Raw genomic sequence first — 22026 nt, 5'->3', positions numbered from 1 at the left:
CTAAAAAAAAAAATCAGAGATGTGTTCAGTAGAACTTTATTGATAGTGAATGAGATGTTTCATAGTCCTTTATGGAATAATCCCTTAGAGTTCACTAAACTTTGAACAAATCTACCACTGACAAAATCATCCACCAAAATTTATTTTTTATTAGGGAACAATAACAACTTTTATTAGGAGGTAATAAATTTTTATTAGGGGACAATAACAGCTTTTATTGGGAGGCAATAAAACTTTCAATAAACTAATATTTTGAAAAACTTTTGACATCTTTCAAAAAGCTATCGTTGACGAACAAAAAAGCTACTTAAACATTTAAGGCCAAACCTGACCCGAATAGATATCCATTGTCTGGTTACCTTTCAACAATGGATTGAGTGTCAATGTGTTCCTTTCTCTCACAATGCAATTTTTTTTTTATAACATAAATGGCCTTATGGAGGATAAAAATGTATTTTTTTTTTAATCAAAGTCATTTATTTCATTCACCTAAAGCCAAAATGTTCTTGCAGTGTTGGCTATTTACAATGAGGTAAAAATTGTCACCGAAAATTGTAATTGAATTTCAAATAACTATATTGCAAGAATTTAAATGAAAGCTTTAACTAACAACTAAATTAAATAAAGGAAAGAAAAGTATGAAGTGGAAATTAGGTCACTAGGGTATCTTCCTAGCCAAATTCAATGTACAAATATGTTCCAACAATGGTCATGCAATTCATAATAGTATCAAGAACCGTACCCAAGGCTTTTCAAGACTCATGAGTCATTAGATTCCTTATATGGTACTCTTACTTGGATCAAGGGTCGTAGAAACTCAATTGGGACAATCTAGAGCCTTGTTAGGGCCTCTAGTGCACCAAAAGGCGAAGAGTTCTAAAATCAAGGTTCCCAAGCTAGCCAATATGGCAATCGAAATTGGTATTGTAACTAACCATGTCCTAAACTAGTGTCCTTGCCATAAATTAGAGAAGTGATCACGTCCCTTAACTTGTTCTAGACATGCTCATCTACACTTTGAAGAGTTAATCAAGATTCTAATCATGCATCTAAGCCATATATTATAGAATAGAACATATGCCAAACACAAAATTGAAAACCATTAAATCAAAACATATTTATTACATGAAACCCATGCTAGGGTTCAAACCCTAGTTTTCCAAAGAAACTACTCATTACCCATATATAGATACATCATCAAAAGTATAGAAAAATATGAAAGAGATGATAAGGAAGAGAAGAGAGACTTGACTTGGTCACTCCTAGCTATAGGCTAGTATGAACCAAACAATTTCTTTACTCAACTGCCCAAAATAGAGGTGTGGTACTCTTGATGATGATTTCTTGAAGCTTGAGTGTGTTCTTCTTGTATTTCCAAAAGAAAGATAAAGAAAATAATTAACAATTGATGAGGGGAAGATGGAAAGGGGAGAGGACAGCAGCCCAAAAGCTACCCCAAATGTAAGCCTGGGCTCGGGTCGGGTCGGGCCCAAAATTTGGTGAGACCGAGACCAAGCCCGAAACAATCAGTCCAGGCCGGTTCGGTTCGGGCTTTTTCAAAAATAGAAACCGACCCTAAAAGGGCCGATTCGGTCTTCCAGCTTTTCGAGCCCAGAATCCAGTTTCCCAGCTTTATGCAAAATACACACAAAATTGGGTGAGAGGCGAGGTTTGAACCCCTGACCTCTTACACGAAAGCCTTGCTCCCAACTACTGAAGCACCAGACGCTCTCAGTATAAGTTGTGTAAAGTTTATATTTATTTCATCCTGGGCAGGAGAAATGAGAGAAATGAAACAAAACAGAACCAAGAAGTCCAGAACCCTCTTTCACTTTCTAGTTTCTACTTTCTCTTTCTTTTCTAGTTGTCTTCTTCTTCATTTTCTTTCTTTTTTCTTCCTCCCCAATCCCCATTATGACAGACATATTATGACAGAATCAATTAGTCATATTATGACAGACATCTCCATTTGATATCTGAATCAGCCATGGCCCTAGAAGTCAAGAAAACATCTTCCCTCTTCAGTGAACCCTTAAACACAAACCCACCACTCTGCCATGTCCCAAGTCCAATAGCTGGAATTTTATCTCCTGTGTTCAACATAAAGTAATTTTATCTCATACATTTCAATTTCATTCACAGATCAAGAGGATCGAAAAAGTCAAATTGAAAAAGCTTAAATCTAGATTACTCACCGAACTTAGTTGCGAGGAGCCGCGATGGCAATGGGAGAATCGAAACAGCAGAGGCGAACTTCTAGAGCTTCTCATCCAATCCAGGACTCACTGGCGGAGGAGGATTTCGGAGACGGAGAGTGGTGTAGGAGCTGGTAATGGAGAGAGAGAGACCGTGAGGGAGGGACTGAGGGAGATTTCAGCTAGTAATCTGGGTTTTCAGAATTTGGTAATTTGGGGCTGAGATGATATTGAGAGAGAGGGAGGTGTGGCAACTAATACAAGATTCCGGTATGTTCGGGCTTTCAGTCCCTCAAAATTTGAAGCCCGAGACCGAACCGATTATATGCATTCAGGTCGGGCTTTAGACCGAACTGAAAATTCCTATATTAAAACCGAACCGAATCGGACTTTTTTTCTCAGTTCAGGTCAAGTTCTCGGTTTTTCTAGTTTGGACGCTTGACCCTACCCAAATGTGTTGTGCGCGGCGCTGTAGAGTTCTCACCCGAGAGGGGAGAATGATGATGATATATATATATATGTGTGTGTGTGTGTGTGTGCACGCGCGCGTGTTTGTGTTTGGCTCGCGTAGGAACAATTAAGAGTGGGTGAGTGGCTCCTTATCGTTGAGTGAGAAACGGGATTAGACTGCCACGTGGCATCTTGTGAGTGGACAAGGATAGAAGAAAGAAAAAGAAAACTAATAGAAGAACACGTGCAGCTGGTGGACGATTTAATTAAGCAAAAGTTGATTTCAAAGTTCAAACCCTTTGGCACACGTGGAGCACCATAACACTATGTTTGTTAATTAAACATTTAATTAGGCCTCATCAAAAAGCCCGCGGATCAAGTGGGCCGATGGAGGCCCGCCGGCCCTGAGGGCTAAAAGCCCGGCCCGGCCCGTTAAAAAGCCCGCCTCGGGTGGGTAGTGGGCCGGCCCGCAAAAAGCCCGCAAAAGCCCGGCCCGGCCCGCCAAAGGCCCGCTAGGCCCGGCCCGTAAAAGCCCGTAAAATATTTTATATATATATATATGTGTGTGTGTGTGTGTGTGTGTTATATATAGATATATCTATATATGTGTGTGTGTTTATATATATATATATATATATATATATATCTGTGTGTGTGTGTATATCTATATAAATATAAACACACACACACATACATGATATATTGATATATATATATATATATATATATATATATATATATATATATATATATATATATATATATATATATATATATCTGTGTGTGTGTGTGTGTGTGTGTGTGGAAGTTCTTATACTTCTATATAAAATATGTGCATATATATATATCGGTTGACCAATTCGATCGGATTCGAAAATATGGTGAAATTGGCTAAATTTTTTACCACACTCATAATTTATTGTAATAAACTCATCCAACGGTCGGTTTTTCCATTTTCTTTGAATTGATAGGGGTTGCTCTTAGGAGTGTATGATATATAAATATAGGTTTATAAGAGTAACTACGTTTGACCTAGTTGATCGAATTCGAAACGATAACCAAATTTGCTAGATTTTTTACAACCACCATAAATAATTACAATCTCTCAATCGAGCGGTTGGTTTCTCCAAATTCATCTTCCACTTCATGGTTGTTTTAGAATGGACCTCAACAATTTAAATGCAATGTATAAGTCATACAACTTTAGGAGACAAATTAGTATAGGCCAACGTATTTGTAATTAAAAATTGAAATTTTTATCTTATGTCCGCACACATCCATCGATGAATTATTTACAAGCATGATGTAAAAAAATAAACAAGTTTTGCATTCATCACGCCATCGGTCAACCAAGAAAACATGCAAGTGACTACAGTTGACCAATCCGATCGAATTCGAAAATATGGTGAAATTGGCTAAATTTTTTTATCACACTCATAATTTATTGTAATAAACTCATCCAACGGTCGGTTTTTTCATTTTCTTTGAATTGCTAGGGGTTGCTCTTTGGAGTGTATGATATATAAATATAGATTTATAAGAGTAACTACGTTTGACCTAGTTGATCGAATTCGAAACGATAACCAAATTGGCTAGATTTTTTACAACCACCATAAAATATTACAATCTCTCAATCGAGCGGTTGATTTCTCCAAATTCATCTTCCACTTCACGGTTGTTTTAGAATGGACCTCAACAATTTAAATGCAATGTATAAGTCATACAACTTTAGGAGACAAATTAGTATAGGCCAACGTATTTGTAATTAAAATTTGAAATTTTTATCTTATGTCCACACACATCCATCGATGAAATATTTACAAACGTGATGTAAAAAAATAAGCAAGTTTTGCGTTCATCACGCCATCGGTCAACCAAGAAAACATGCAAGTGACTACAGTCGACCAATCCGATCGGGTTTGAAACTATGGTGAAATTGACTAAATTTGTAACCACACTCTTATTTTATTGTAATAATCACATCAAACGGTCAGTTTTCTCATTTTCTTTGAATTGCTATATGTTGCTCTTTGGAGTGTATGATGTATAAATATAGATTTATAAAAAATTAGTGCCTTTAAAAATTTATTTATCAATAAATTAGTATCTATATATAAATAACGATTTTTTTTTTTTACAATATAGAATTATAGATATGTTATCTTTGATTGTATTTGATCATTATCCAATGAATTTCCAAAGCTTGATTAAAAAAAAAAAAATTTGTGTCTTTAAATATTTATTTATACATAAAGCCCGCAAGGCCCGGCCCAAAAAAGCCCGCAAAGCCCACTTTATATGGACGGGCTTGGATCCGTCTATTTTTAATAAAGCCCGGCCCGGCCCGGCCCGCTATTATTTAAAAATATAGCAAGGCCCGGCCCAAGCCCGCTATGAATGGGCCCGGCCCGTTGACGACCCCTACATTTAATTTAATTAACAAATCTCCACCCCATATATTTTTTTTGTTTTGTTTTCTTCTTCTTCTCCGGTCTCAAGGTACAACCGATAGCATCATCTTGGAATAATTGAATTCGGCTTCCTTGATCATGTTGACTATGGTTGACCAGCTTCGTCAATTTTGTCATCTTATCAAAAATTCCAAATTACTCCGATTTTGCTTCATTTTTCCTCATTTCTGCAACTCCACTTATTTACTACAAAATAAATAAAAATATATTACAAATCAATTGACTTGAAGATTAGTTTAATTCTAGTATTTAAGTGCAATTACACGCATAGAAATGCATGTAATCAATTAATGTTCAACAAGGTTCACTCAATAATACACAAACGTTTGGTAGACTTCCATCAAATAGTGTCATAACATTCGGTAAATTACTATAAAAAAAAAAAAAACTACAACCTAAAATATGTTAGAATTAAGGAACCATAAATAATGAAATTTGATCAGGGCTACTAAAAAAGAAGGTGTTACAGTTTGATGGTGAATGATGAGATTGAAAATGAAGGCTTGGTATATGTGCTCCTCGTTTTGTAGGATGTAATAAGTAAAGTGAAATGTAATTTTTCATAAATTATCGTCCCTAATGAAAATTTTTTGATTTTGTTCTAGTGGCCTAAGTATGCTCTTTATAAGTAGGAGGACGTGAGTTCGACTCAATAGACTAGTTATTATATATAAGTTGTTTATTTGATAAAAAAAATTGTATTAGCTTTTAATAAAGCATTTTTAATAAATCAAACACATGTAAGAAGAACAAAGAATTTAATAGGGTGGTAATAGATTTAATAGAGTAGTAATAGCCGCACCCAAAATATAATCTTAAAAGAACCAATAATCAACAACAAGTATTTACAGGGATCAATCACATTTGCCTGAACCATCATGTGTACAGGGGTTTGAGAGCATATAATAATTTTTAACCTGAACATAAATAAGTTGACAATTAAAAGCTTCGAGAAAAGTGACCCCATTATCATATAATTTCCTTCATATATGACCAACTGTTAACAAATGCAAGAATACGTACCCTTCATCAGCAAATCCACAAGGTATTAATTATAGAGATCTTTTCATGCTCCCGTCAAATCATGTCATAGCAGTGACACAGTGTGACTTCTGAATACCATACTGAGACATGTCCAATCCAATAAAACTAAAATTAAACTCTGCGACGTAACGCTGTTAAATTGCTTGAAGTAAATTGAATATTATCTTCATGTCTAGCTAGCCTCTTCTTCATGGCTTTATAGTTCTTTTCCCTATAAATTCATGAACCGGAGCAAACCTCGATTCAACCTGCCACCATCTTTTTCTCTTTTCATCTCTTAATTATTGAGATGACAAAAATCCCTTGAATCTTGGATTCTCTTCAGGTGTTCTTTATTTTCTGGGAAAACCACATCATTGTGGGAGGCAAATTTGCCAAAAATCATCACTTGCCTCATCAATTTGCCAAACCCTGTTAACCCCTTTTTTAATAGGGATAATGACCACTTACCCCAGAAAATACCAAATACCACCCCATACACTTCACCAACTTATTTTCAACCCCATTTACACAAAAGTTTTCTCTTTTTCTCTCAACTATTCATTTCACTTAATATTTATACCATTAGTACCCCTTTCTCTCTCCAATTCCATTATTATGTTTCCTATCTTTTTCCTTTTGATGAAACGTGGTGGGCCCATCTTGAATTTATTTCTCTAGATTATAATTGCAGCTAAAATTCATCCTCTACATTCGACGGTAAACAGTATTTCACTATTCATAATTTCGATTATTATTGACAGACTTGAATTAGTTGCTATCTGTAACAATACTAGTAAAGAATTGAAGAAAGAAAGAGAAAAGCTGAGAAAATTGAAACATCTTAGAGAAAATCTTAAAAGATAAACTCCAGGCTATTTGAATATTATTTTTAGAATTCAAGAAAGAATCTATAAAATTGAACAAGAGATTGAAAGTCTCTTATATATGCTTAAAGATGAACAAAAACCTCTTGATTATTTGAGATTTTGAGCATTGGTTAGATCCGCAAATCACTGGTATCAAAGCTTGTAAAATAGCTCAGCATGGGAATCCCCATTGGGGACAATATCTGATTTAATAATAGAGAGACTGAATTCTCTATTAAAATCTTCTGATGAAAAAATATCAGATCCTGCAGAAAGAAATATCTAGATGTCAAGATCATCTAGAAAAAAATTCCTGTTATAATCCACTAATTAAAAAAATTGGAAAACAAACTGGATTATATCAAAGAACTTCCAAAAACGGAAGAAGAAAAGCTAACAAGTGTTATCAGAAAAATCAATGAACAGCAAAAAACGCTGGATTCTATGAAAAATATGCTGAAGGACAAGAAAGTGCCTACAATAAAAACAAAGAAAACTAATGGATTCAAACCATTAGAAAGACCAGAAAAGAATCATGTTCCAAACATGATTTTTCTGGATCCCTCAACTAGTTCTACTACTAGTATTCGGTATGAAAATCCGAAAGAAACTCGAGAGGTCAAGATGATGAGCATCTTCGGGAAAAAGAAAGGATGATGAGCATCTTCGGGAAAAAGAAAGGAGTACAATTCCTAAATGCTGAAGAATTCGAATACAACGAAATCGAGCATGAGGTAAAAAACGCCTCAATTCCAAAGCTAGATTTCAAACAAATCTACAAAAGGGGAACATTTGACCTGATGGATAGCCATCACTTCAAATTATTGGAATTCACAACTCCTTCCACAATAGGAGAAACAGATCACTTAATGATCACTCCTGCTGAAGTTGCCCGAGCAAGAGCAAAAAATTATCAATTTATGCACATTGGAGCAGTCCAAGTCGGCATAAAACTTCTTGCCCGAGAAGGCATAAACTGTTCAGTTCTATGTGTCTTACAAGACAATAGACTAACAGATTTTCAAGCTAGTCTGTTGGGAACACTCGAAGCCTCTTTGTGCAATCCAGTGGCGTATTTCAACTGCTTCCCAAATTTCTCGACCAGCTTGAAAGATGCAGCTCACTGTCTCCGACTGAGAGTCAAGACAGATGGCATATTTATGAAAAATGATATGCAAGAATTGGCAATAATATACAGGATATACTATAAACTGATGAGTACCACAGTAGAGCCAAAGACACGGATATCAAACATCCCTGGTCTTACTACTGGATTCCTCACCAGTCAGAAGAACCATTCACAACAAATTCATAAGGTTACTTGGAAGGAAGTAACTTTTCCTATTGAATGGAAATTATCTGGTCCGAAGCTGCCAGCAGAAAGTGCAAAAGCTAAAATTTATGAAAGTAGAAAGACTGGAGAAATCAATCTAAATTTTGAGAATCACAGGAAAAGTGATGTCTGTCCTGAGAACATCAGGATAAACAAAAATCTTCTTAGAAGAAGCTACAGCACTAGAGAAGCTAGTGTTAGTGGTACAAAAAACTTTGAAGAACCATCAGAGTCCATCACTGAAGAAGAAATAGAAGCTGATCTAAATAGACCAGTAAATATGCTTAGAGCACAAAAGCTTTATGACCTCTATAAAGAAGCAGATTCCTGCGAAAATCCTGAACGATTAGAAAAACTAATCGAAGAAATGAAAAACTTCAATCCAGGAAAGGAAAGAAAACTCCTTCCCTACCAGGATATTGAAATGGAAGAAGGAGAAAGCTCCAAAACTTTCATCATTAGAGAAAAGGGAAAGCTCAAACTCCCTATACAGAAGGCCCCTACAGGCAGAAATGGAGAAAGAAATTCTCAAAGATTTGTCCCAAAGGACAAAATACCCAGAGTACCAATTTCCAATTACGGTATCTGGCTAGATCTAGACAAAGCTCTAGACAAGAGAAAAACTCTTGACCAATGGGTAGACAGCCTGATGATGGCCTCTGCTCTTACCCTTGGAAAATTTGAAGCTCCTGATCTTCAGATGTACTTTGAAACTACTCTTACCGGAGTAGCAAAAAAGTATTACTTCTATTTCAAAGAAACAGCCAGAGGAAAAGAGTGGCTGGAAGAGATTAAAACTTCGAAATCTCCGTATGATTTTGCAGCACGTCTGTACGATCAGTTCTGTGGAGATCTTTCAAATCTGAGTGAAAAGGCTAAAGAAATGGCCAAATCAAATATCTATGCTCTCAAAATCTGTGACATGAGATATTTTGAAGAATACTTGAATGAATTTCAAGAATACTACTGTACGATTAGTGAACTAGAGAATACTGATCTAGTCAACCTGTTGCATAGGAAACTCCCTGAACCATGGAGAACAGCTGTGAGAGAAAGCATAGCTGAAAAACCAATTGAAAGATTTTCAGTTGGAGGAATTGCCGACAGAATTAGGCAACTACTGAAAGAGCAGTGCAAAGCCAATCTTAGAGCAAAGATGGCTAAGAAACAACTCAAAGGAGTTGAAAATTTCTGTTATGGAATACTGGATATGCCAACCAATTGGGGATGTCATGAATCCAAGTTTCACAGAAAAAGAAAAGAAAAATATTACCCCAAAAAATTCAGAAAGGGTAATCAGAAGAAAGATTGGAAATTCAAGAAGAGTTCCAATTACAAGAAACAACAGGATGAAGATCCTAAAATGAAATTCTTCAAGAAAAAGAAGAATACTCATCAGCCTAAACAACCAAGCAAGAAAGCTTGCAGATGTTGGTTATGTAAAGCTGAAGGGCACTATGCCAATGAATGCCCGGAAAAGGGTAAACGATCTACTAAAGCTCTCTTTGAAGAATATGAGCATATAGTAGACACTGCAAACATAAAAGGCTACGAAATAGCTTATTCTGATGATGATGAAGACGACAGGTCAGTTTACTCTGCCTGGTCTGAAGAAGAAGAAGATTAATCTGAATCTGAATCAGATTCTGAAGTAGAGTACTTCGAATCAAGACAAATGAACGTTCTGAGAATCAAAAACTGGGAAGAAAGTAAGACAGAATCATTAATGTCTTCTTATCAGGTGAACCCTGGTACATTCGTTTGTGACTACTGCCTATGTCACGAAAAGGATGGTCTCCCTATGTTTTGTGAGGAGTCAAAAAAGACTTATCACAAAGAATGCTTCATAGCTGAAGCAAGAAGAAAAACCAAGAATGGTCTTGTCAGCCAATTGGTTAAACAAGAATATGAAGAATATTTCTCTGAACAAAAAGAGAAAAAGGTAGAAGCCTTGTTCCAAGAAATCATGGAACCATCTTCCTCAAAAATAAAGGAAGAAATCATCGATGAAGAGAAAATCGAAGAAAACATTGAACTGGTTGAACCACCAGAAATTATTCCAGAAGAATGTAAACCATTCATTCCAAAGGAACAAGCTCAAGAAAATGAGCTTCAACAATCGAAGGTCGTCTCTACTAGTAGATACAGCAACTGCATAGAGATTTGACTAAAATTCCCTGATCATAAAAAATATCATCTACATGCCTTTGTAGATAATGGATCAGGATTTACTGTTGCAAAGAGATTTGCAATTCCAGAAGAACTCTGGAAAGAAGATAAGAAAAGAACAGCTACTGGTGTCACATTTGACGGAAGTCATCTCACCATGAATAAAGTAGCAAAAAATGTTCATATCACTATTGGTGGAGGAACATTTATCATCCACAATGTCTGGCAATCTGAAGGCCAAGGCTCAGATTTATTGTTGGGAAATGATTTCATTCTCCAACAAAGATTTATCCACGATGAAGAAGCAATAGGCTTCAGGAAAGGAAAACGGGTGTTCTGGGTAGATAGGCTTACTCAAGCCAAAAGTGTAGTAGGTCCTCACTTTACTACTCAATATCAGAGATCGCAACCGAATAGTGGTGATCTTACCCCCTACAAACCCAAATTTGAACCCATACTCCAAATCGAACAACAAGAAGAATTACTTGTTGAAGACTCTTCTGAAGAAGAAGAAGAAGAAACTAGTGAAGAAGAAGAAGCTAGTTTCATCCATGAGCATAACCTCAAGCATTTTCAGAATAAGCTCGAGTCTCAGAAAATTCCCACTCTTGAAAAAATCCAGAAACTACTAGAACAGAATATCGATGTAGATCCTCAGAAGTTTTGGAAAAAAGACCCAGTGGTCTGTGAATTGAGATTACATGACATGAATGCTATCTGTCATGTCAAAACTATTCCTCAATACAAAGAGGAAGATCAAAAAGAATTCAGAAAAGATATTGAAGATCTCCTGAACAAGAGATTAATTCAACCTTCCACTAGCCCTCATCATGCTCCAGCATTCTACGTGAGAAATCATGCAGAAACTCTAAGAGGAAAAGCTAGAATGGTGATTGACTACAGAGATGTCAATAAAAAGACTGTCAAAGACGGATATCAAATTGCTCAAGTACGAGTACTGATCAACCAGCTCAGAGGAGCCAAAGTCTTTTCAAAATTTGATGCAAAGTCGGGTTTTTGGCAAGTCAAGATGCATCCCGAGAGTATCCCTCTCACTGCATTTGGAACACCACAAGGACATTACGAATGGCTGGTAATGCCTTTTGGTTTAAAGCAAGCTCCCTCAATTTTCCAAAGAAAGATGGACAACATCTTCAAACATGTTGCGGAGTTCTGCGTCGTCTATATTGATGACATCCTTGTCTTCTCCAAAAACAGAGAAGAACACATGAAACACCTCCACGAGGTTGTAAAGCTGATAGTTCAGCATGGAATTATCCTAGGAGAAAAGAAAATCTTCTTTATCCTCGATGAAGTTGATTTCCTAGGAATAAACATCAAAAATGGAGTAATAAAACTCCAACCGCATATCCTTGAGAAGATCCGGAAATTCCCAGATAGAATTCCTGATGTTAAGACTCTAGAGAGATTCCTTGGTGTCATAAATTATGGGAGAGATTTCATTCCCAAAATCTCAGGGTTAACAGCAATGTTATCTCCTAAGACAAGTTCCAAAAGAAAATGGAACTTCACAGAAGATGATGAAAAAACGGTGAAGCAGATAAAAAATCTCTGCAAAAACCTCCCTCCTCTACAGCAACCAGAGGAAAATGATGAGATTATCTTCCAAACAGATGCGAGTGATAATTATTGGTTCGGTGTTGTTCTGGCAAAAATGCCTGGAACTAACATTGAAAAGATCTGTAAATTTTGTAGTGGCAAGTTCAGCCCTGCAGAACTGAATTATCCCACAGGGGAAAAGAAATTTTAGCTGTTAAGAAAACAATTTTAAATTCTCCAGCTTTTCTTGGAAAACCCTTTACTGTCCGCACCGATTGTGCTAGAGTAAAGAATTTCAAAAATTTTAAACTTGATAAAGCTGCTGATAGAGGAAGATTAGCAAACTGGCAATTATTTCTTAACCAATATGATTATGTTGTTGAATTAATTGTAGGTAACAAGAATTATCTTCCAGATGCCTTAACCAGAGAACTAGTAATGTTCAACCGAAGAGATGACGACGAAGGTCGCAATCCAAGAAGCAGAAGAACTGGGAAAGAACATGAAATTTCTAAGGATCCTAAAGAAAAAATCCTCAAAAGATTCTTGCTAGGTCCAAAAGGACCAGCCACAACTGATCAATCCCAGGGTAAAGGATTGGCTAGCCCGTCTCAAACGGCAGACGGTAAAGGCTCATCAAGACCGTTGACAGCTGTTGCTTTGCCAAAAAGCAAACCTACTCCAACTGGAGTAATAAATGTGTTTAATTATGAACTTCGAACGTTTGATACTCCTGTGTTCAGAACTGGCAGGAGACTAGCTTACCACCAGAAGGCAATTCTGGATAATCTCTTATTTGCCTTTCAGGAAAGAAGCAATGGTCTGATGTTTCCAGCTCTCTTTGCATTAGCTGAAGAACTCTATGAAAATGCAAGACCACAGTTTGAAGAACTACAGCAGAGTGCTGTCAAGAAAGAAAAAATTCACTTCCTAGAAGATCCAGAAAGTGCTAAGGTCCCTATCATAGCACTCAAAGAATCAGGCTGACATGAATTCCATTGCCTGATAGGAAGTCATAATTCTGAAGATCGTATTCCTCCAACCCTCTTCATTATTGCAGGACCCTATGTTGGAAGATACCTGGTAAATGTTCAGAGTGAACATCCTCAAGAACACAAGCTCTAGCTTGTTGAAAATGGTTTTGTCCATAATCTGTGGACTAAAACAAATGATGATCTCAAAGGCTTGCCTCCTATCATTGTTAACACAGTCAAAAACATAAGGAAAAATGACTGTACACTTCATCTGAAGTTCAGATCCACTCCTCCAGAATGGATCCAAAAGGCAAATGGTGAGGTTGAATATATTTCTCCGTATCATTATGTGAGAATTATTCAAAGACAATATCTTCAGCCTGCCTGTGTTGGGTACAATGGCCAACCAAACTCAAGCATCCCATGGATGAAAGCCATGGCTCTAGAATATATCAAGAAGATCATCTCTGAAGACATCAGCAATACCTTCCTGGCAGCAGGAGAAAAAACCATTATCACTGCTTACGATCATCCTGACGTAGTCAGCAGTGACCTGTTCCTATCTCTCACCAGAAAAGAGATAGACTCGACAATGGCATGCATGCAATGGGTGGAAAAGGTTGAAAATGACAACCACTACAAGATGTATGTTGATACAGATGTCGAAGACAATGCTACAACAGTAAGAATGGCCCAGGCAGACAACAACTCCTTTGTCTTTGGCCACAATTCAAAAACTGACGACAACATGTAGCAGCTGGTGAAGAAAAAACCACCAAAACAAAGAAGCAACTGTTACCTTTTTCAAAAGATACTTTTGCTTTTCAGAAAAGAAGAAGGTGGAAAACATTTCACCAAATGCTTTTGCTTTTCCCTGACCGACCTCCATTATCAGGAGCACTCAGAAAAACAGAAGATCACGGAGTTGTTCTGTACATTTCTATATTTTGAATTCTGATTTGAGTTCCGCTCCCTATATAAGGAGCTTTAGGTTCAGTTGTAAGGCATTCGAAAATTGAGAAAGAATCAGATTCTCTCAAACTAGAAAGCCATAGTAGCAGTGTGCTCTTCCTTCCTGTCTAGTGTGAAGTAGTGTGCTTTCATTACAAGTAAGTACTGTAAATCATTCTCATGGATAGCTAAACAGCTTTTTGCTGTTTACCTGAGAATAAGGCTCTGAATTCTTAGCTTGTAATTATGTTTATATGAATAATTTCAGTGTGTTCACCCACTTCATCAAGTCTTTTAAATTCGCAAGTTATCAGTTGTTGTTACTAATCATGTTAATTATGTTCTGCCAGTATCATATACTCTCTTTAAATTCAGATTTCCTTTAGCTTAGGAAACTTTGCCTCAGCTTAGGATAGAAACAAGCAGCAGTGATTCCGCCTGTTAAAGTAACCGTTAGGCAGGGAGCCGTTAGGTGAAAAACTTGGGCATGTTGAAGGCTAGTTTTGTTTTTTTTTTTTTTTCAGAAGTTGGAACAGGGTTTTCTAAGAAAAAGTGAATTTTGAACCCAAAAGTCAGCATAGGATACACTAGGCACTACTTTAGAAGAGACTACCCTTATGAGTCTTTTCCCCTAAAAGTTGGATAAATGGGCAAAATACAAGGATACTGGACTGATTGGGCAAAATACCATGAAATTTTGGGCAAACGGGCACAACCCCTTTTTAATAATAACCCCTTTAAAGTACAAGAGAATTCCAACCCCAAATATTTGATCAGGAAAAAGATACAGATATGTGACATATTATTCTCATACTGGAACTGAATCCTAACAAGCATGCACAATTTTTTTATTTTTTTATTTTTTATCGAAAGAGGTCAATCCATTCATTACGTTCAGCAAGTAATACAAAAATGAAACACTCTTATGGGGTCGATAGAAAGAATTGTTTATGAGAGCATCATAATATTCTATCATAGATAAGAATAAGAACCCAGCATACCCAGTATACTCACATTTTAAAAAGTCCACGCAACATTATTCTAATAAAAACCTAGAAGCCTCAAAGCGGACATAAAATAGTTTCAACTAAGGCTCTGGTTTTGCAAGCTCAACAAAATTTAAAAAGTACTATGGGCCATAAAGACCCATTCCATCCTACCCCACAACAAAGTGGTCGGTATTCCAACTCCCTAGTTCAATGAGCCCAAGAAAAAAGCCCACAAAACAGTTCAAGGCACAAGTGGCCCAGAGCATCAAGACTTGGGGTGGAGGAGAGGAAGAAACAGCGCTGCTGCCTCACCAACCACCACCTCCACGTCCATCTCCGCCGCCAATGTTGCCATTTCCATCTTTATCTACTACAGCCACACCACTGCCGTCATCACTACCAGACACCGCACCAAAACCAAGGCTACTTGCCTGCAATCTTGACCCAAAGGAATTAAATCCATGCTTAATGCCACCATCATCGGTGGGAAGAAGACCTACCCTAAGATCCTCAGATCGCTGACGCGCACTACCCATAGCGACGTCGACAATACGAGCCGCACCACCAGTCCTTCCACAAACCATCGCCGATTTTGCATCCATGCTCCTCATCGTTGTCACGAGGCCACCACTTCGATTTGGAAGCTTGAACACCATAACCACCATTGCAACCAACTAACTCGCTATCACCCAACACAGTTACAAGAAGGGGACTCCAGTGCTGCCTGCAAACCATCGCTCGAGGAATCTGATTCGGTAAAATTCCAAAACGGATCCAAAAGCCTCTCCAAATCAATTGACTTGTATGGAAACCCAAAACCACTTCCCTCACCCATAGCCACCAAATCGGTCGTGCTCCTTTTTGAAACCGAATAGACCACACCGGCTCCAACACTAATAGCTCTACACACACAGAGGATAAACAAGCCTAAGCCTACCACGGACACCATTGATAAATCAAATCAACGGAGAAGGTTCAAGAGAAAGCAACACCTAAAAAAGAGACTCTCTCAAAACCCTAGCAGAGCACTAGGTCAGGCATGCACGAATTTGAATCTTCTCATGAATCTCATCTTTTATTTTATTATTTATAGGGAAATTGGTCGAAACGGTACCTGAACTATTACTCCTAATAAATTTTGGTATCTCACGTTTTAAAAATATCATAACGGTACCTGAGGTTCTGACCCTGATCCAACACTGGTACCTGGAGCCGTTAACTTCATAACGACGACCAACAGTTGGCATATATTGAAGGATATTTTCATCATTTCATGTCTTAATTCATTTTTTTTTATTCTAAGCATTTTTTTTCTTTCTTCATGCTATTCTTCTCTTCCTTTGCTGCATTGGAGCAGAATACATAGTTCAAAGGATTTGAGGTACTTAAATCATGTGGGTATCCAGTGTGGTATGGTTAAAAACTGAGAGAGTCTAAAATTGAATCCGTAATATGCCATGGTCTTCAATGCCAATCAACATGAGCATCCAGGTCCAAATATAAAAGTGACCAGATTTGAAGCTTGAAGATGTTTATCCAACCTGCAAATTCCTTCATGTTGATTTCTTTCATGAAGTAAACATCTTTAATCCAACATGTCCAAACCAACTTATAAACCCTTTTGTTCAAACAATGATGACAGTACCAAACAACAAATCTTCACATCCAAATCATACCCATTAGTAATCATGCACTTCATTATCACAAATGGCATACCCAACCCTTCCAGATTATAAAGCATATACACATTAAGCGGTAAACCCGAGTTCTTGGGAGTTGGAATTTCTTTTGGATGAACCTGAAGGCACAAATGAACATGTACACACTAAACTACATTAAAACGCTGGAAGAAAATTGCCATCAAAACAAACATGCAATGCAAATAATGAGCAATACCTAATGTTCGGTCGAATCAATGCGTTACCCGAATTTGAAAGTTCATCAAGAACTCTAGAAACTCCAAATTTTGGGAATTCTCAAAAGATTAGACCATAATATTCAAACATACCTCAATGGATTCGTGATGCAAAGAGTATAAAAGACCTAGAAGGATTTGCATCAATTTGGTTTCTAATTCCATGAATAGAAACTTGAAAATTACAAAAATGGAGAAAAAAGAACCTCCAGTTGCTTCTCTGCGCATGGAAGAGAGATAAAAAATCGTAAAAAGAAAAAGAAAACAAGACAATTGCCATCAAAACAAACATGCAATGAGGGAGGCTGCATATTAATTAATGTAATTTCAAACGCAAGCTTCAAATTGCTGTCCAGAAATGAAGAACACAGATGCAAGGGGACGAAGAACACAGATGTAATGGAGGGACATGAAGGATGAAAATACCCTTCACTATATGCCATTTTAGACGTCGTTACGGAGTTAACGACTCCAGATACTAATGTTTGATCGGGGTCAGAACCTCAAATATCGTTATGATATTTTTAAAAGAGTTTTTGTCCATTTACCCTATTTTTAGAGATTGTTTTTCCCACTTGCCCCATTAAGTTTTTTTAATTCTCTCTAACCCAAAACACTCTAAGGAGGTCTTCCCTAATACCCCATTAAGATTTTTTTTTTTTTTTTTAAATTTTTTAATACTATTTTACCCTCACCCTTTATTACTTAGAGAAAGAGAGAAAGAGAGAGAGAATGGAAGAGAGAGAAACCATAGAAGACTTCTCTGGAGCCCCGTCACCGGCCAACTTTCGCTGGAATATATCTGGCCAACTTTCGCCCGAATCCGGCCAACTTTCGCGTCGGAATCCGGTCACAGGCCTCCGCCCACCGGAATTTGCTTAAAATCTCACCAGAAAGGTTTTTTTTGCCCCCAATAGACAACTATTGCCTCCTAATAGAGGTCTATTGCCCCCAATAGACTTCTATTGCTCCCTAATAGACGTCTATTGTCCCCCAATAGACGACTATCAGCCATGTATTGCCCCCAATAGACGTCTCTATTTCCCCCTAATAGACGTCTGGTGCCCCCCAATAGACGTCTAGTGCCCCCCAATAGACGTCTATTGCTCCCCAATAGAACTTTTGGTCACCGGAATGAGAACTAATCTTCTTGAAATTAGACAAATAAAACTTTGATTAAATAAAAAAAAACAATGATATTACATTAATTCAAAACGTCTATTGCCCCTCAATAAACCATTTAATAAACCTATATTGCCCCCCCCCCCCCCCCCAATAGACCCTCAATAAAAGCCGGTAAAAGTTTACACTATCTTCATTAGTAAATTGGTTTCCAACTTGCTGTGTAATTTTATAAAACTAATTAAACTTTTTCTGTTTTGGCACCTATAGCATCCATTTGAACTTAGAGCAACATATCAAAAAAAAAAAAAAAAAATCAAATACATGTACTGTACCTTTCCTGAAACACACAAAAATTGTCTCAAAACCAAACATAACAAAGATGAGCTAATTTTCCGTCTCCAATTCCCAGACCCCATCATCCCATGAAAAACCCATCAATGATTTCTTGCAAATTCGCAATCATCTTCAGCATCCAGACAAACAAATTCAAAAATAAAACAAAACAGAAATGAAGAATGAAATATGTAAGAGGCCGAAATTTTCATTGACCCAAAGCAAAGGTCGCCCGAGACGGAGTTCGTACTGCTATAGCTACTGACTCGGTTGGCGCCGAGTGAGTCGTCGTGTCTGAGTAACCTCAAAGAGCGAGTATGGTGGATCTGAGCTTGGTGGAGAGCGAACGCAAACGGAGCTCCGACGTTTAGGGACGGATCTTCGAGGCCGTAAAACCAATTTCCAAACGGATCAGGTTGGAGATAAGCGACGGAGACGATGACGGAGGCAAACTGGCCAGTGACGTCGTCTGTCCTATTCCAACGAGGAGGGAGCGAGAGAGAGAGACTGGATCTGAGGGAGGAGAGACGAGAGAGTGGCATCATGTAGTTTTTTAATTAGGTGAAGGGCAAAGTTTTCATTTCTCTTTAAATTGGGTTAGTGGAAATCAAAATATGTTGTTGATGTAAGTATGATAATTTTGGCTCATTTTGGGGCTTTTGGTCAAAGACCCTTTTTAAGGTACCAAAATTTATAAGGAACAATAATTAAGATTGGTTTCCTAGATGGAGGCATAATGATAATCGCCTGACTACTTGAGAATTAAGATAATAATTTGTATCTAAAAAAATTAAGGGCTGGTCTCTAGGTTCTCTCTCCAGAGGAACAGCCGATTAAGGATTTTCTGTTCCGTCTGGTGGCGCATCACCACTATGTCATCGTCGGAAGGGCCTTCTTTGCCTCAGCATTGATCTTCCATCCCTTCCGGGTTTAGGAGGTGAGCGATTGGGGAGAATAAGCTCCTCAACACCTTGGTACGATAGCTGGATCGCTTCCAATCTGGAGTGTCTCAGGCCTGTTGGTTGTGGTTCGTGAGATGGTGGAGCAGGAGCGGCTAGGCACTCTAGGAGTTGCGCAGTGGAGGTGGGAATTGGTCGGGATCAGGGGCGGATGTAGGTAGTGGCTTGGGCTGGTTGGAGCCCGTCCGAGATTTTTAGGCTTAAAAAAAAATTAGATGTATACTTTAATTGATGTTTAATCGATGTGGGTTTAAATGTTTAATTGATGTGGTTAAGTGGGTTTAATTGATATAAGTTCTTATCAAGGTCGACCAGTGGGTCTTCTTTCTGCTATGCAATTGTTGTGGGTTTAATTGATTTTAATACTTATCATTTTATCAATTGTTGTGCTATCTCAGCATCTCGGCCAGGAGCTTGGCCTCATTCGAATGTCGAGTAATCAGTTCAAGTTTATAGAGTCAACTTTTCAGATTGGGCTTGAGTTTATTAATTTGCTAGCTATTTCGTCCTATCCATGGCTTTATATTCAGAACTAACTTTTGGGTTGGAAAAAAAACCTATATATATAATGTATATTTTTTGTTTATTTAATGAAGCCCGCCCGAACTCTCAAATAATCAAAGTCAAACTCCTCTCTGGCTCTTCCATTCTCTCTGTCCATCATAAATTCTCATTCTTCTTGTTCTTCTTCTTCACAAAAAGACCTAAATTACTGACTAAATTCAATTTTGAACACTTGAACTTTGAGGTTCTCATCTCTCCACTCTTGCATTAGCACACCTGTGCATAATTGTACTAAAAAAAAATTTTGGGCGAAGGGACACATAAATATGTAGCCCTCCCTATTTTCGAATTCTAGATCCGCCACTGGCCGGGATTGCTTTGGTCTTTCACGGTCGTATGGTCGCGGTCTAGATTCAGTTGTATCTTCGCGGATTGCCTTCGTGTGGGGGTTGTGCGGCATGCATTTTTGGTTAGAATTTGTTTATCTGGTCCTCTAGTTCATATTTCAATTTGTTTCTCTTTCAAATTTAGCTCAAATGGTAATTTGGCATTTCTGAACCCAGAAACATAAGGGAAAATGCTCCAAGAAATATGCCCATTCAGAATCTGAATGCTGGTGAGTTTTGATTCCTTTTACCTTGTTTTCAATCTTGGTTCCTATATTTTTAATCAATTTGAAGAAAACCAAAATGGTCATGGTGTAAATTCTTTTGCTTGTTGTACCTTCAGGAAACAGAGTGACGGCTCAAAGAGCAAGAGAAACAGAGTGAGGGCTTGAGTAAGAGACAACACAAGGTTTGATAGAAATATTTTGTTTTTCCTCTTTGCTCTTGATTTTCACAAATAGAATCTACATCTTCACAAAACAAAGAACATAAATGTATATAAAATTCTTAGGTTTACATAGATATAGCATACTGATACTGGTACACAAAATACACATTGAACCACTACAAGTACAGTCACTAAGAATTTTTGGATTTGAATGTTTGACTTTGTTTCACAAAACTGTAGCCGGTATGCCACATTTTCAATACATAACGGAACTTCTATGAATGTCAATATTTTAGTATGCATATATCAATAACATTTCGTATGAATACTTTTTTTTTTCCATAAACCAATATTCATACACCCATAAAGCAAAATAAATAAAATTTTCAAGCAAAAAATAAAAATTATGAATCAAATCATCTTTGATATAGCCAATCAATTAACCTGCAAACTGTGATGAAAAAGAAGAAAATTAATCTTCAAAGATTAGGTAATTATTATCTATGGAGCAAGAAATATTCTATTTCTTTGTTTCTATGGAGCAAGAAATATTCTATTTCTTTGTTTAATATATATGAGCCATAAAGCATATCTTTTAATTGAGCCTACAGGCTTTTGTATACAGAGGTCTTCACTATTGCTGTAGAGTGGAGGCAATGATCGATATGACTGGAACTCTAAATCAGTATCGAAATGCAAAGGCTGTGAAGCTTATATAACATAAATAAAAGATCCACTGGGTGCAGTTGCCCTCATTGGGCCTTACCTACGTCCGTCAGTGTTCATGTGGTCTCACCATATATAGCTAACTTAGGATTCAACTTCTTCAAACCAACACAAATGAAGCCAGAGCATTAATTAAAGAGGAAGATGAAGATCCAGATTTGTTCTTCTGGCATGGGACCTTTCTCTTAATCTTTATCGTTCTTGTTACGAACTGGCTGAGCATTCAAGCTCAAACATGCAAGCCTAGCGGAACAATAAGGGGAAGAAAGCCACCTCTAAAGAAATGAAACAAAGAAGAATATGTCCGAATGCTGCAAAAAAGGCAAGCTTTACCCCACTTACAAGTGCTCACCACATGTGTCTAAGTTTACAACCTTGACACTCAACAGCTTTCAGAAAGGTGGTGTTGGTGGCGGACCATCTGAATGTGATGGTAGATACCATTCGGATAGCACCCCTGTGGTGGCATTGTCAACAGGGTGATTCAACAACAGCAAGAGGTGTTTGCACTACATTACCATCCATGCTAATGGGAGGATTGTGAAGGCAAAGGTGGTTGACGAGTGTGACTTCAAAATGGGGTGTGATGATGAACATGATTACCAGCCTTCATGTCCTAATAATATTGGTCACTACTAAAAAAAGTACCCATCACACACGGATTCTCGTGAAATTATAATATTTTACATGAAAATCCGTGTGAAGA

General features: G+C 37.4%; 1 pseudogene; it reads left to right on the top strand.

The window, feature by feature from the left end:
• Window positions 1-2219: 2219 nt before the first annotated feature.
• On the top strand, window positions 2220-21959 carry LOC133716518 (putative ripening-related protein 1; annotated as a pseudogene).
• The last annotated feature ends 67 nt before the right edge of the window (window positions 21960-22026 follow it).

Source organism: Rosa rugosa, chromosome 6 (genome assembly GCF_958449725.1).
Source record: "Rosa rugosa chromosome 6, drRosRugo1.1, whole genome shotgun sequence".
Lineage (NCBI taxonomy): Eukaryota > Viridiplantae > Streptophyta > Magnoliopsida > Rosales > Rosaceae > Rosa > Rosa rugosa.
Note: the sequence above shows the minus strand (reverse complement) of the source record. Positions and strands in the feature narration are given on the sequence as shown.